The sequence below is a fragment of the Anolis sagrei genome, chromosome 3, assembly GCF_037176765.1.
Source record: "Anolis sagrei isolate rAnoSag1 chromosome 3, rAnoSag1.mat, whole genome shotgun sequence".
NCBI classification, from domain to species: domain Eukaryota; kingdom Metazoa; phylum Chordata; class Lepidosauria; order Squamata; family Dactyloidae; genus Anolis; species Anolis sagrei.
This window is the reverse complement of record NC_090023.1, coordinates 70,951,208-70,962,979: the sequence shown is the minus strand read 5'-3', so window position 1 is coordinate 70,962,979 and position 11,772 is coordinate 70,951,208. Positions and strand designations below refer to the sequence as shown.

Here is an 11,772-nt window from a genome sequence, read left to right as displayed (position 1 = left end):
TTTGTGCCCCTTGTTGTTTAGTGCCAGGAGCGGACCACCTCCTGATGTTTTAGTTATCCACCTCGGTGGTAACGACTTGGGCTTGTTGACGGGGAAAGCACTCTTCCTACAAGCACGTGCAGATATCCAAAAGATTTGGCGGGCATGGCCCCGTGTGCACATTGCATGGTCGGCCATTATTCCACGTCGCAGGTGCTTAGGAGGAGGCGACGTGCGGAGGCTTGAGAGAGCCAGAAAGAGAGTAAACAGGGCCATGCGAATGTTTATGATTCGTCAGAGAGGCTATTACATTGAGCACGTAGCCATCACTCGAGAGAATGAGAGATTGTATCGAGTGGACGGAGTGCACCTTTCCGAATTGGGCAACCAACAGTTTTTAGCAGATTTACAGCAAGGTATCCAGGGGGTGTTGGAGGAATTGGTGGGGGATGGGGGCGAAATAGACATTTGCCCCCAATCCGTGGCGTAAAATAGTTAGGGAAATCCTTTAGTCGGTGTGCACCTAAGGCACCCCCTTAAGGGGTGATAGACCATTAAGTTAAACACTCACCTACTGTTTAGTTAAAAGGTGAAGTGAAGTCAAATGGCCGTGAAATGAGAGGAGTCAGGCTGCAAGATCTTTAGAAGAGACTCCTCACTCATTTCCCTTGCTTTGTGGTCCGGGGTTATTACCAGGAAACCCAGGTGCTTCGCCCGAAAATTGTTGTCTTAAGATTGGGTAGTGATTCTACCTGGGTTTGTTATACCAGTTCCCGACACCCCTTTGAGTTAGGTTAAGCACTTAAATAGGTAACGTTAAATAAAAGTTGCCCAATTTGAACCCATTGACTTGGTTGTTGTGTCTTTATTCGTGAGTCTTTACTTCAGGGGTTGGCAGACAAACCACAGATATAGAAAAAGAGACTCTGTTAGGAATAACTTCTCTGCCTAATATCCAGAGATTAATACACCCAACAAGGCTGCCAGTACCAAGGCAACTGTCCTTCTTTCATATAGATTAGTAGCTTTTCATGACAGACTTACAACAGACAAGAAAAGACTTCTCAACTTTCCCTACATAGATCATTATATCACTGTAAACCATCATGCTGGTCTTTTATGGCTGGATGGCAATGTAGGAGTCTCTTAGAGCCCTGTCATGTAGGATCTAGGAGGAGCCATAAGACACAGAGAAACCTTCCAGTGAGCTTCCAGTTGTTGAACTATACCTCTTACTGGCCCTATCAGCATAGTGATGTGAGGGATGATGGAGCAGATGCCCAATGTCATCTGCAGGATCAAACATTTCCCGTCCCTGATATGAGAATTCCATAAGTAGAAACTCTGTTTTTGCAGCGCATGCACCTTAGGCTCCCAGTCTTGTTTTTTGTACAACTGATTCGCTACTTGCTGCATGAGCTTCATTCATATGGCTGAACTGGTTGCTAGCAGAGGTTGACAGTAAGAAAAACCACACTGGATTCATTTGGTCGTTTGACCTGATCCTATAATTAACACAAGTGTTCATCTATCTGTGGGGAGCAGGGAGCCTACATTTATTCTCTTTTTCTCTCGTTTTTAGAAGCTAAGTCAAAGGTGGCTGTATTTCCAGTCAGAATCTGGCAATGGAACCAAGCAGCTGTTCAGAAACTTCCAAAAGTGCAACAAATGGAACTGATGGAGTTAATGGGCTTGGCCTTATGACGGTGACTCATGGTGAGCCACAGTCACTTAGGGGAAACAATCCCAGCCTTTTAGTTGAATTTCATCTGAATGGAAAGGGCTTGCAAGGCTATCTGTTGAGTCTGGTGTCTGTGCTGAACATAAGACATTGCAGATATGAATTCCATCTATCAGCTCTGTGAGTCTTCGTTTGCAGGAAGGGTGTCTGAGGGGTTTTCCACCCCATCTGCATGAGTGTAGCTATCAGAAATTCAAACAGGAGCAGCTGCTGAGTACTTAAAATAACAGGGGAACCATTCATATCTTCCTTGAGATAGTCAAGTCAACACAAGCTGGATGTTTGGAACATGAAGCCAGACTTAAAAAATGTGGCTTAGGAATGGGAGGATGAGCACTTCTTCCAGTAAGTCAAGTTCAGCAAAGGTGAGCTGGCTTACTTTTAGATCCACATGAATGCTCTGATTTACTTGCAAACCAGAGAATTTCAGGGTTGCAGTTAAGGAAGCCAACATTTAAAAATCTGCCTGTCCCACAGACTCACCTAAATCAGGCATGGACAATTTTGGGCAGCTTACAGGCTGTTAGGAATTGTGGGAGTTGAAGTCCAAAACACTGGAGGGCCAAAGTTTGCCCATGCCAGACCTAAATGCTGACCTATACAACTTTCCTGTGCAACTGCTGGTAGGGACCAGTCTCATTATTTGGAAAGTTTGAAGCTTGCTTATTGGTAGTGCTTTCGTCTACCAGTTTTCCAAGAAGACAGCTCTCACTTTCTCCAACATGAAATGAAAATGTATCAAGAATAACTGGAATTGGTAAAGGGAGATAATAGCCTCCCATTAATTTAATCAGGATATTTTCTTTTCTTTTTCATCAACTCAGCACATAATGTTTTTCGATGTACTTTATTTCACTATTCAGTGAATTAACTCCCATTGTTTGTCCAATCCGAACTTCCCATCAGATACACTACCCTACTCTTCCATCCCTCCCAGGGTTTTAAAATCCTATTTGTTGTATTTGGCCCTGCCCATTTGGTTCAATGTTTTGTTGTGTATGCTATACTCTGTGTTTATTTTGTATTATCTTTTTATTTTATTGTATTTTATTTGATTATTATTTTATGATCTTTTGTTGTATTCTTTTGCTCTTTTGTAATTTGTTGGGCTTAGCCTCATGTTAAATGCCCCGAGTCCCCTTGGGGAGATGGAGGTGGGGTGTAAATAAAGTTTATTATTATTTTACTGACACAAAAACACAGTATGTCACAGCAAACAAGATCTATATGCTGGATTTCGTATCACAAAATCACAAGTCGAACACTTCCCAAGCGTCTAAGACTGTGTGATGTATTTTCGAATGATGCACGCAGATCCAAGTAAGGTGGCTTTTTGCAGTTGTCAGATCGAGATTTTGTCAGTGTTTATGGTTTCCAAATGCTGGCTGAGATCTTTTGGCATGACACCCAGTGTTCTGATTACCTGTTGTTTTTCCTGTTGTTTTTCCTCAATGCGATTATTATCATCATCATCATCATCTTGCTTTTAATAGTCTGCAAGGTAAATCTGTAAATGTATGCAGATTTATATTTGTAAACTGGACAGGGCATAAATATTTTTTCTGAAGACTAACAAGGTAAAACATTCCTTTTACGTTAAAAGACAATCCCCTATGGGTGTCAGATGCAACTTGCACTTTTCCACCCTTGTTGCAGTTGTGATCGATTGTAATGTCAGCGGCATTACAGGCGTTTAACTCTGATGCTCATGCCATGTTGGATGCCAGCATGGTCGGTTGCACTGGCAACCAGCTGAGCCCTGAGATACTTAGCCTTCCATCAGGACTGTCAATTTCACGCTGTCATAGTTGCAGAATTGTTGAGAGAACAACTGTAACATTGGCCCATATATCCTATCACATACACACATGTGTCTATGCTCACACAGAAGCCCTATCTATAAAAGCCACAAGTTAATATTCAGCATAGAAGTCATGGCAGCCTGGCTTTTTTTATTCACCAGGAAAAACATTCCCTATTGGCAGTTGAATAGACAGTCCCTTAGGGGACCAATTATTCTATTTTGCGCTGTACAAACTGCAGTAGCTGGCTGCCAGCTCTCCTGGGAGCAATTCCATTGGGCTGCACTAACAGAGGCCAGCCTGATACTCAAGACACAGGTTGTTCCTCATGTCAAAACTGCTGCTAATGACACAATTAACTAGCTGGGGACTACTGAGAAGCTCTTAATTAGGTAAACACTGCTCTGTGAGAAATGATTGCCCGCCTTGAAGCATCCTGGTGCATGTCAGTTTGTTAGGAGGTGAAGCCTCCATGTGGAAATAAAGTTCTTTCCTTCAAGGTTGGATTAAGGGGCTAAAGCACTAACCACACTGGCAAATCTCCCTACACCATTATCAACACAAAACTAAGCTTGTTGTGAATAGGCAGAAACACTCTCCCATCTTCCTGGGGCACTGCAGAGGTAATATCTGCCTTTTGTTAAACAAGAGCCTCGAGGAGATTAGAGCCTCAGTAAACAGTTCTCATGTGTTTGGGTCAGCCTAGATCAGTGTTTCTCAACCTGGGGGTCGGGACCCCTTGGGGGGTCGTGAGGGGGTGTCAGAGGGGTCGCCAAAGACTATCAGAAAACACTATTTTCTGTTGGTCATGGGGGTTCTGTGTGGGACGTTTGGCCCAATTCTATAGTTGGTGGGGTTCAGAATGCTCTTTGATTGTAGGTGAACTGTAAATCCCAGCAACTACAACTCCCAAATGTCAAGGGCTATTTCCCCAAAACTCCACCAGTGTTCACATTTGGTCATATTGAGTATTCGTGCCAAATTTGGTCCTGATCCATCACTTGAGTCCACAGTTCTCTCTGTATGTTGATGAACCGCAACTCCAAAACTCAAGATCAATGTCCACCAAGCCCTTCCAGTAATTTATGTTGGTCGTGTGGGTTCTGTGTGCCAAGTTTGGTTCAGTTCAATTGTTGGTGGAATTCAGTATGCTCTTTGATTGTAGGTGAACTATAAATCCCAGCAGCTACAATCCCCAAATGACAAAATCAATCACCCCACAACCCCACCAGTATTCAAATTTGGGCGTATCAGGTATTTGCGCCAAATTTGGTCCAGTGAATGAAAATACATCCCGCATATCAGATATTTATGATGCATAATATCAGCAAAATTACAGTTATGAAGTAGCAACAAAAATAATTTTATGGTTGGGGGTCACCACAACATGAGGAACTGTATTAAGGGGTCGCAGCATTAGGAAGGTTGAGAACCACTGGCCTAGATTGAGACTATAATGAAATGGCTCTAGAACCTATGTTGAGGCCTATCTACACTGCCACATAATGCAGTTTGAAACTCCATTGTATAGTCAGTGTAGACTCATATACTGCAGTGTAGATGTGGCCCTACTCTATCCTCTGCTGGGCTATCTGTCAGCTGGTAGAGCAAGAGAGGTAGTAAGCTCTTTACAACACTTCTTGACATTTATGGAGAGAAAAATGTGCCAAGATTCCAAGTGAATTTGCTTTCCACATCGCCCAGTTTTCTGTGTGTCCAGGAGGGAATCTCTCATTTGATATCAGCCATTGATTGAGGTTCTGGGTTTTAGTCTGCCACTTTTGGACTCTTGCTTGCTGAGGTGTTCCAGCTATTGTCTCTGTAGACCTTAGAAAACTAATTCTATGCTGGCTGATATTCAAACAGGGAATGGGCCAGAAATGTCACTGCCTTGGTCCTTTCACTATTGGTTGCTACTTCCTGCTGGATGTCAGGTGGTGCAATGGTGGCTAAACAATGTAATTTCTCCAGTGGTGTAGGGTGCAGACACCCTGTGATAATGCGGCATGTCTGCCACATGCACAATGGAGGATTTTCTTATAGCAACACCAGAGGCACTCCAAGTGGCCAGCTATTGGTCACTTGGCATGCCAAGTTTGCAAACTTTGTGTTTTTTTAAAATACAATACAACTGTTTGGTTCGCTCCTGATACTATAAATAAATAAATAAATAACTGAACTTGCTTTCAGGAGGGTTTCCTGACTGTTGGAGACTCTAGATGGAACCTTATGTAGCCTTTACATATACATAAGTACCATAGTTTCAGCGCTATGTAGTGAATCCTGGATGGAAAGACCCCCTCCCCCCCCCCCCCACACACACACAAATCCACTTACCGTAAAGCAGCTACTGCGATTGACAGGGATCTATTGTCCTGTCATTCAGAAAGCAGCTGGCTACTGTTCCTTTCTACTTCTGTAAGGGATCTCTAGTATAAAGGACCCCTGACAAAATTCCTCCTCATGCTAGAGATCGCTTGTGGGAGATGGAAGTGGGAGAAACAGTCAGCTGTGTCCTGAATGACAGGAGTACAGATCACAGTTGATCACAGTGGCTGTTGCCTGATGAGTATGGACTGAGGTATTTTTAAAGCCCCAAACTATGTAAGGCTAGTAAATGCAAAACAGTCATGAATGCATAACTCCAGGTTATGCATTCATAACTGCTATACAAAAATCCAGCCCCTATTCTTCTACTTGGGAAAAATAATAGCTAATATTCTTTCCACTCCTGTTAGTATCTCTTTATCATTTGTTTGGTAGCAAGCACTGGTGGGGAATACTTTCCAGCTTGAGGAGTGTTGCCTCTTTGAATGATGGTAGTTCTATTACTTTGAATGCCTCTTCAAAAATGAGGGACAAAAATCTATTTATTTGGGATTCTCTAAAATTTAAATAGTTTTAACTGCACCTTTTCTGCCCTACGTGTTATTACTACTTTTTGCCCATGAACTACCAACCTTTAAGCTACATTCTTGGGAAGAAGCATAATGAAACCTTGTCGATTTCATTCACAACATTTTCAAATGCCAGACTAGATATTTTAAATTAGTGATCTCTGGATTTTATGCAGTGCTGGTGGAACTAAAATGTTTGACTCAGGGAAAAAGGAAATTCATTTTGTTCCAAGAGCTGATTGCAAGGCAAAGGATTGATTTCCCCTTCAAAATTAAAATATCTGAGAATAATGCTGAGGAGTTTTAGCATACAGGCAGTCCCCAAATTACAAACATCTGACTTACAAATGACTCATAGTTAAGAACAGAGGATAGACAACAGGAAGTGAGATAAATCTACCCCTAGGAAGGGAAATTCACTCCTGAAAGAGTTATCATTGGAAAAGGTGTCTCACCTGAAACTTATCATCAATCCTTGTTTCTACAACAAGCCAATTTTTTCAAAATCCACTTATCACAGGGACAGAAACTGTCGTGAAATCTTCAGAACAGGGGCACAGACAGCAAAACAAACACCACAAGGAAGTTAACTCCATGCTATCCAAAGCTAAGTAATATATATTTTTGGCTGGAGTTACATATAAAAAACAATTTTACAAACAATTTTAACTTAAGAACTAACCTACAGAACCTATCTTGTTCATAACTTGGTGACTGTCTATATATTGTGTTTATTATTATTATTATTATTATTATTATTATTATTATTATTATTCGTTTCAATTGCTTGTTTCATATTTTCTCAGTACCCTTCCAGACAGTACCTTTATCCCAGGAGCTTCTGCAGCAAATAGGAAGGTGGCCAGATGCCATTCCCTGTAAACACAGAAGCAATTGCTACAAAAGGCAAAAAATGTGAGATTTCCATGTTCGGGAATAAAACATCAAGTCTGGACAATGGAGGCAGAAATCCTGGGGCCAAAAAGTCTGTATGTATACCTCTTCTGAAGACCCAGGTTTTTTTTTGGGGGGGGGGGTTGCCCCTGTTTTAAACCTGTGATTTAGTGCTGTCTGGAAGCACCCTCAGTTACCTGTTCCTGCAAAATTAGTTTTTTTTCCTGACTTCCATAGCCCACATCTCAAACAGCCTGGCTATAGAAGTTTTAGGCCAAAAGGTAACTTTTTCATCCTCTGGGTATCATCATCATGTTTAGACTGTCTTTTAGGTAGACAGACAAAATAAGTATTCAGACTAACTTTCTCTGAGGAAAGACTTTTCAGTAAGCTATGAACAATGCCCTTAGTAATTCTTTGCAATCTATTACTATCCTGTTAATTCTGGTATTGCCTGTTATTGCCAATTTGCTGCACTTCTGAACATCTCTTTTGTTCTTGTATGCAAACTTTACAGAAGCAAACTACAAGGAAAAACTTGTATTTTTTGACTGAGCCAAACCACAGAGAAAATGATGGGGGTGGGAGGGAACTAAATGGCTGAAATGCATGTTAATTAAGAGTTGTGATTAAGAAAGGAAATTGGTAGTTGAAGAGAATGGCTCTTTTGCAAATCATTCCAAATCCATCATTTCACTGATTTGAATGGCTCCCAAACCAAAATAGGCCAACTGTGTATTCTTTCCTTTCCTTTCCAAGGCTGTTCCTGGATCTTCTTCATTTTCTGGATGACTGGAAATTTTTAAAAGAACTTACTAACTTGGTGATATAAATATATGAGCAGAGATGTCAAAAATGCAGTCTAACCCCCTCCAATATTATCTCCATCCATCCCAAAATGGAGTAAGAATGTGTGTAGCAATTTTTAGAAAGTGCTGGCCAGCTGCCTTTTTAGATTTAAGTACCTTATCCTATTTAAATTTCACCGTGTTTTCTCTCCGTTTTCGTATGCTGGCAAAATGGAGTCCAATGGAGGCCATCCCATGATGCATGGGACTTCTGGTGTCTGTACATGGGAATCTGTCTTGTCCGCATGCCACAATTGAGAGAATACTCCATCTTCAGATGTTACCTGATTCCTGATTGAAGAAAGAGAGGAAAAACGGGGGAAAGCGGGAAGAAGATGGGAAAGGAGGTAGAGTGGCTGGCCATCCCCAAAGATAAACCTTGATGGGGTAAGGCAAGTCTCCACTCTTCCAAATGCTTTCTTCTGCTTTCCCCCACTTCTCTCACACCCATGAGGTGGTTTTTTTTCCCAACAGGAGGTTATCCAGAATTTGATTTTTACCATACATCACATTAAAAAAGACCTCTTCTGTACATGAAATGGACCTAAAGGGGCCACAAATGTACTGGGACATCAGGTATTCTGGGGCAAACAACAACAGCACACTCTTCGCTTTAAGGAATGTAGCAGGGACATTGGGCTCTATTGTCTTCTGAAGGGGCAATAATCTCTACACCCTGATAGTTGTCTACCATTATCCTAGAGGTAAAATACATATAGGGATCAGCATTAGCCTATTGAAACATATGCAAATATGAGTCCACACCATGATTATTGGTGGGGAATGGATAAAATTGGAGAAATTTGTGGCTGTGTTCCCCTGGCCAGACAAAAACTGATAACATCTCGAAGTCCCTGTGAGTCTGAGTGGAAAATGTTCTCAAGTGGTGGTAAGAACATAGCCAGGCACTTCAGTCCCCTCTGCTTTCTTCCAGGAGAGAAATGTCCATGGAGGGGTCTATCATAACAAAGATTTCTGGACATATTGTCATGGAACCATAATAGAGTTCTGCATGCTGAACTTTTACACTACTCTCAACCATGTAGTATGTCAGCTTAACGTTGGTGTTACATTATTAGAACTCAACATGCCACTTCCGTGATCCATGGGAGAGGTCCTTGTAGACACTGGAAAGACTGGATGTCCTCCTCCAAGAAAACGACAAACCCTAATCTCAGGGATACACTACATGACAACATGGAAACTTCCAGCTTTCACCTCTCTGACATTAGATTCCTTTTATGGAAGAGATAAAAGGAGGGGGAATTAGAGTTTTGATGTATGTGTACCAGGAGAGTCATTGGGTTTGCATCAGGGTGGGCAAACCTTTTTAAGCTGAAGGTTGAAGTGGTTCCTGGCCAACACATGCTAACAGTGGGGAGGCCACATCCCAAAGTAAGCAAAGGTTTTAAGAAACCTAGTTGCAGCAAGGGAAGGGAATATTTAGAGGGAACATTCAGGAAAGAAAGGCTAGAAGTTCCCCAGAACTGCCCTGTATACTCTCCTATACAGAAACAAGATCATCACTAATGGAGATTTTTTTAAAAGAAAGCCTCATTACAGAAAGAAGGTTGGGAATGAACTGGTCATCTGAATATTTATTTATTTATTTACTATATTTCTATACCGCCTTTCTCAGCCCATGGGCGACTCAAGGCGGTTTACAGAGACAAAATTCAATGCCCAACATCATAAAACAATTAAAAACATTTAAAACATTAACATATAATATACAATCATAGCAAGGTCAATAAAACATAGATCATTTCCATCTCCTAGTTAAAAACAAAGGTCCAATCTTATCATCCAATCGTTCTATATTCCTATGTCGGTTACACTGCCTTAAAGATTTCCAAACGCTTGCTCAAACAGCCAGGTCTTGACTTTCCTTTGGAATGTTAAAAGCAAGGGGGCCAATCTAATGTCCTTGGGGAGGGCATCCCACAGCCGAGGGGCCACCGCTGAGAAGGCTCCGTCTCTCGTCCCCACCAAACGTATTTGTGATGCAGGCAGGATCGAGAGCAGGGCCTCCCCAGATGATCTTAATGTCCTAGTTGTTTCATAGGGGGAGATGCATTTGGACAGGTAGGTTGGGCCAGAACCATTTGGAAGTTCTAGTGGGTGAGGGGTTCCTTATTTCTGATCTATAGTTAAATCTATTTTGTGGGGTAGCACTATACAGATTCTTCTAGATTCTTCTGATGAACCAGCCTGGACACAGCATATTATTTGAGAACACAGAAATGCTGGACCACTCCAACAACCACCATGTCAGACTACACAGAGAAGCCATTGAAATCCACAAGCATGTGGACAATTTCAACAGAAAGGAGGAGACCATGAAAATGAACAAAATCTGGCTACCAGTATTTAAAACCCCCTCTAAAATTACTACAGCAAAACAGCAGAGAGGAAACAACCAGGCACATCTTAACACCTCTCAACAGAACATTTTCCCAGGCTCAGCCAGGCTTTCAAATGCTAATGAAGGTGGTCAGCTGAAACATTCACACCTAGCTTCAGCAGAGAGCTCTTTGCCCCACCCCAGTCATTCCACAGACATATAAACCCATTTTCCTATTTCCAACAGACCTCACTACCTCTGAGGATGCTTGCCATAGATGCAGGCAAAACGTCAGGAGAAATGCCCCTAGAACATAGCCCTATAGCCCGAAAAAACCTACAAGAACCAAATGAAAGTAGCTTTACCTACAAATTATGTATGCATGGTAAAATATAGGGGAGAGAGGAAAGGAAGAGAAAACAGCTTCAGGTTAGAGTATGGAAAAGCAAACAAAAAAAATCTGCAAGCGTTCAAACTAGCATTGAGTGAGAACAGGCATACAATTGTTGCTAATTCTAACACCAGCCTGGCCAGCAAGTCTAAAAAAGTACAGATTCGTAGCTGTAACTTATGTCAGTTTCCATGTTCAGTATGCGTGTTTTGGGTTAATCTGTTAAAAGACCTTGATGAAGTGAATTTCTCACACATTCCTAGTCACAGCAGGCAATGACATTTGGAAGCTGACAATTTGGTTTGAAACTGAATATTATTTGGATAAGTGTGCTTTTCATTTGTTTCCAGCCATGTTAAATAACATTTGCGTAAGTAACAGCATTTCTTGGGACACAATTTCATACATAGTTTGTATAAAGCAGAAAGCAAAGGAAAATGAGGCAGAGTCTGTGAGTACCACCCTCAGGCAAACAGGATATATTTAGCACATAGAAAGCTTTGAAGCCCAAATATTTGTCAAGGGGGATGGTTGTCTTCCATGAATGGGGTGGATGGCTTGTTCAGTAGAGCACACATTTTGTCTTCAGTCAAGTTCAGACATGACATTGCCTGAGGTCTTCTTAAGTAATAATTGGACCACACAGTCTCCTGTCAGCACAATACTCTCTGTCAATAGACTACAGAGGAGGGCAAAACCTTGTTTTTTTTTTTTTAAGAAAACAATTTTGGCGGTCACATTAACTTTTTAAAACTAGCTATTGTGCCAGAACACCCAAGAATACATTTGCATTATCCTCCACTTTGGCATGACACATGAAATATTGTCATTTTTTCTTCTTTTTCTCTCGCTTGCTCCGTCACTCTCTCCTTTCAC

General features: G+C 41.6%; 1 long non-coding RNA gene across 1 annotated transcript in view; it reads left to right on the top strand.

Annotated features, from left to right (window-relative positions):
* The first annotated feature begins 1,565 nt into the window (after nt 1-1,565).
* Nucleotides 1,566-11,772, top strand: part of LOC137096718 (uncharacterized) — a 33,714-nt gene continuing 23,507 nt past the window's right edge. Inside the window, exons 1-2 of the long non-coding RNA XR_010909650.1 lie at nt 1,566-2,085; nt 7,226-7,408. This is a non-coding gene — a long non-coding RNA (uncharacterized lncRNA). The remainder of the gene's footprint in view (nt 2,086-7,225; nt 7,409-11,772) is intronic.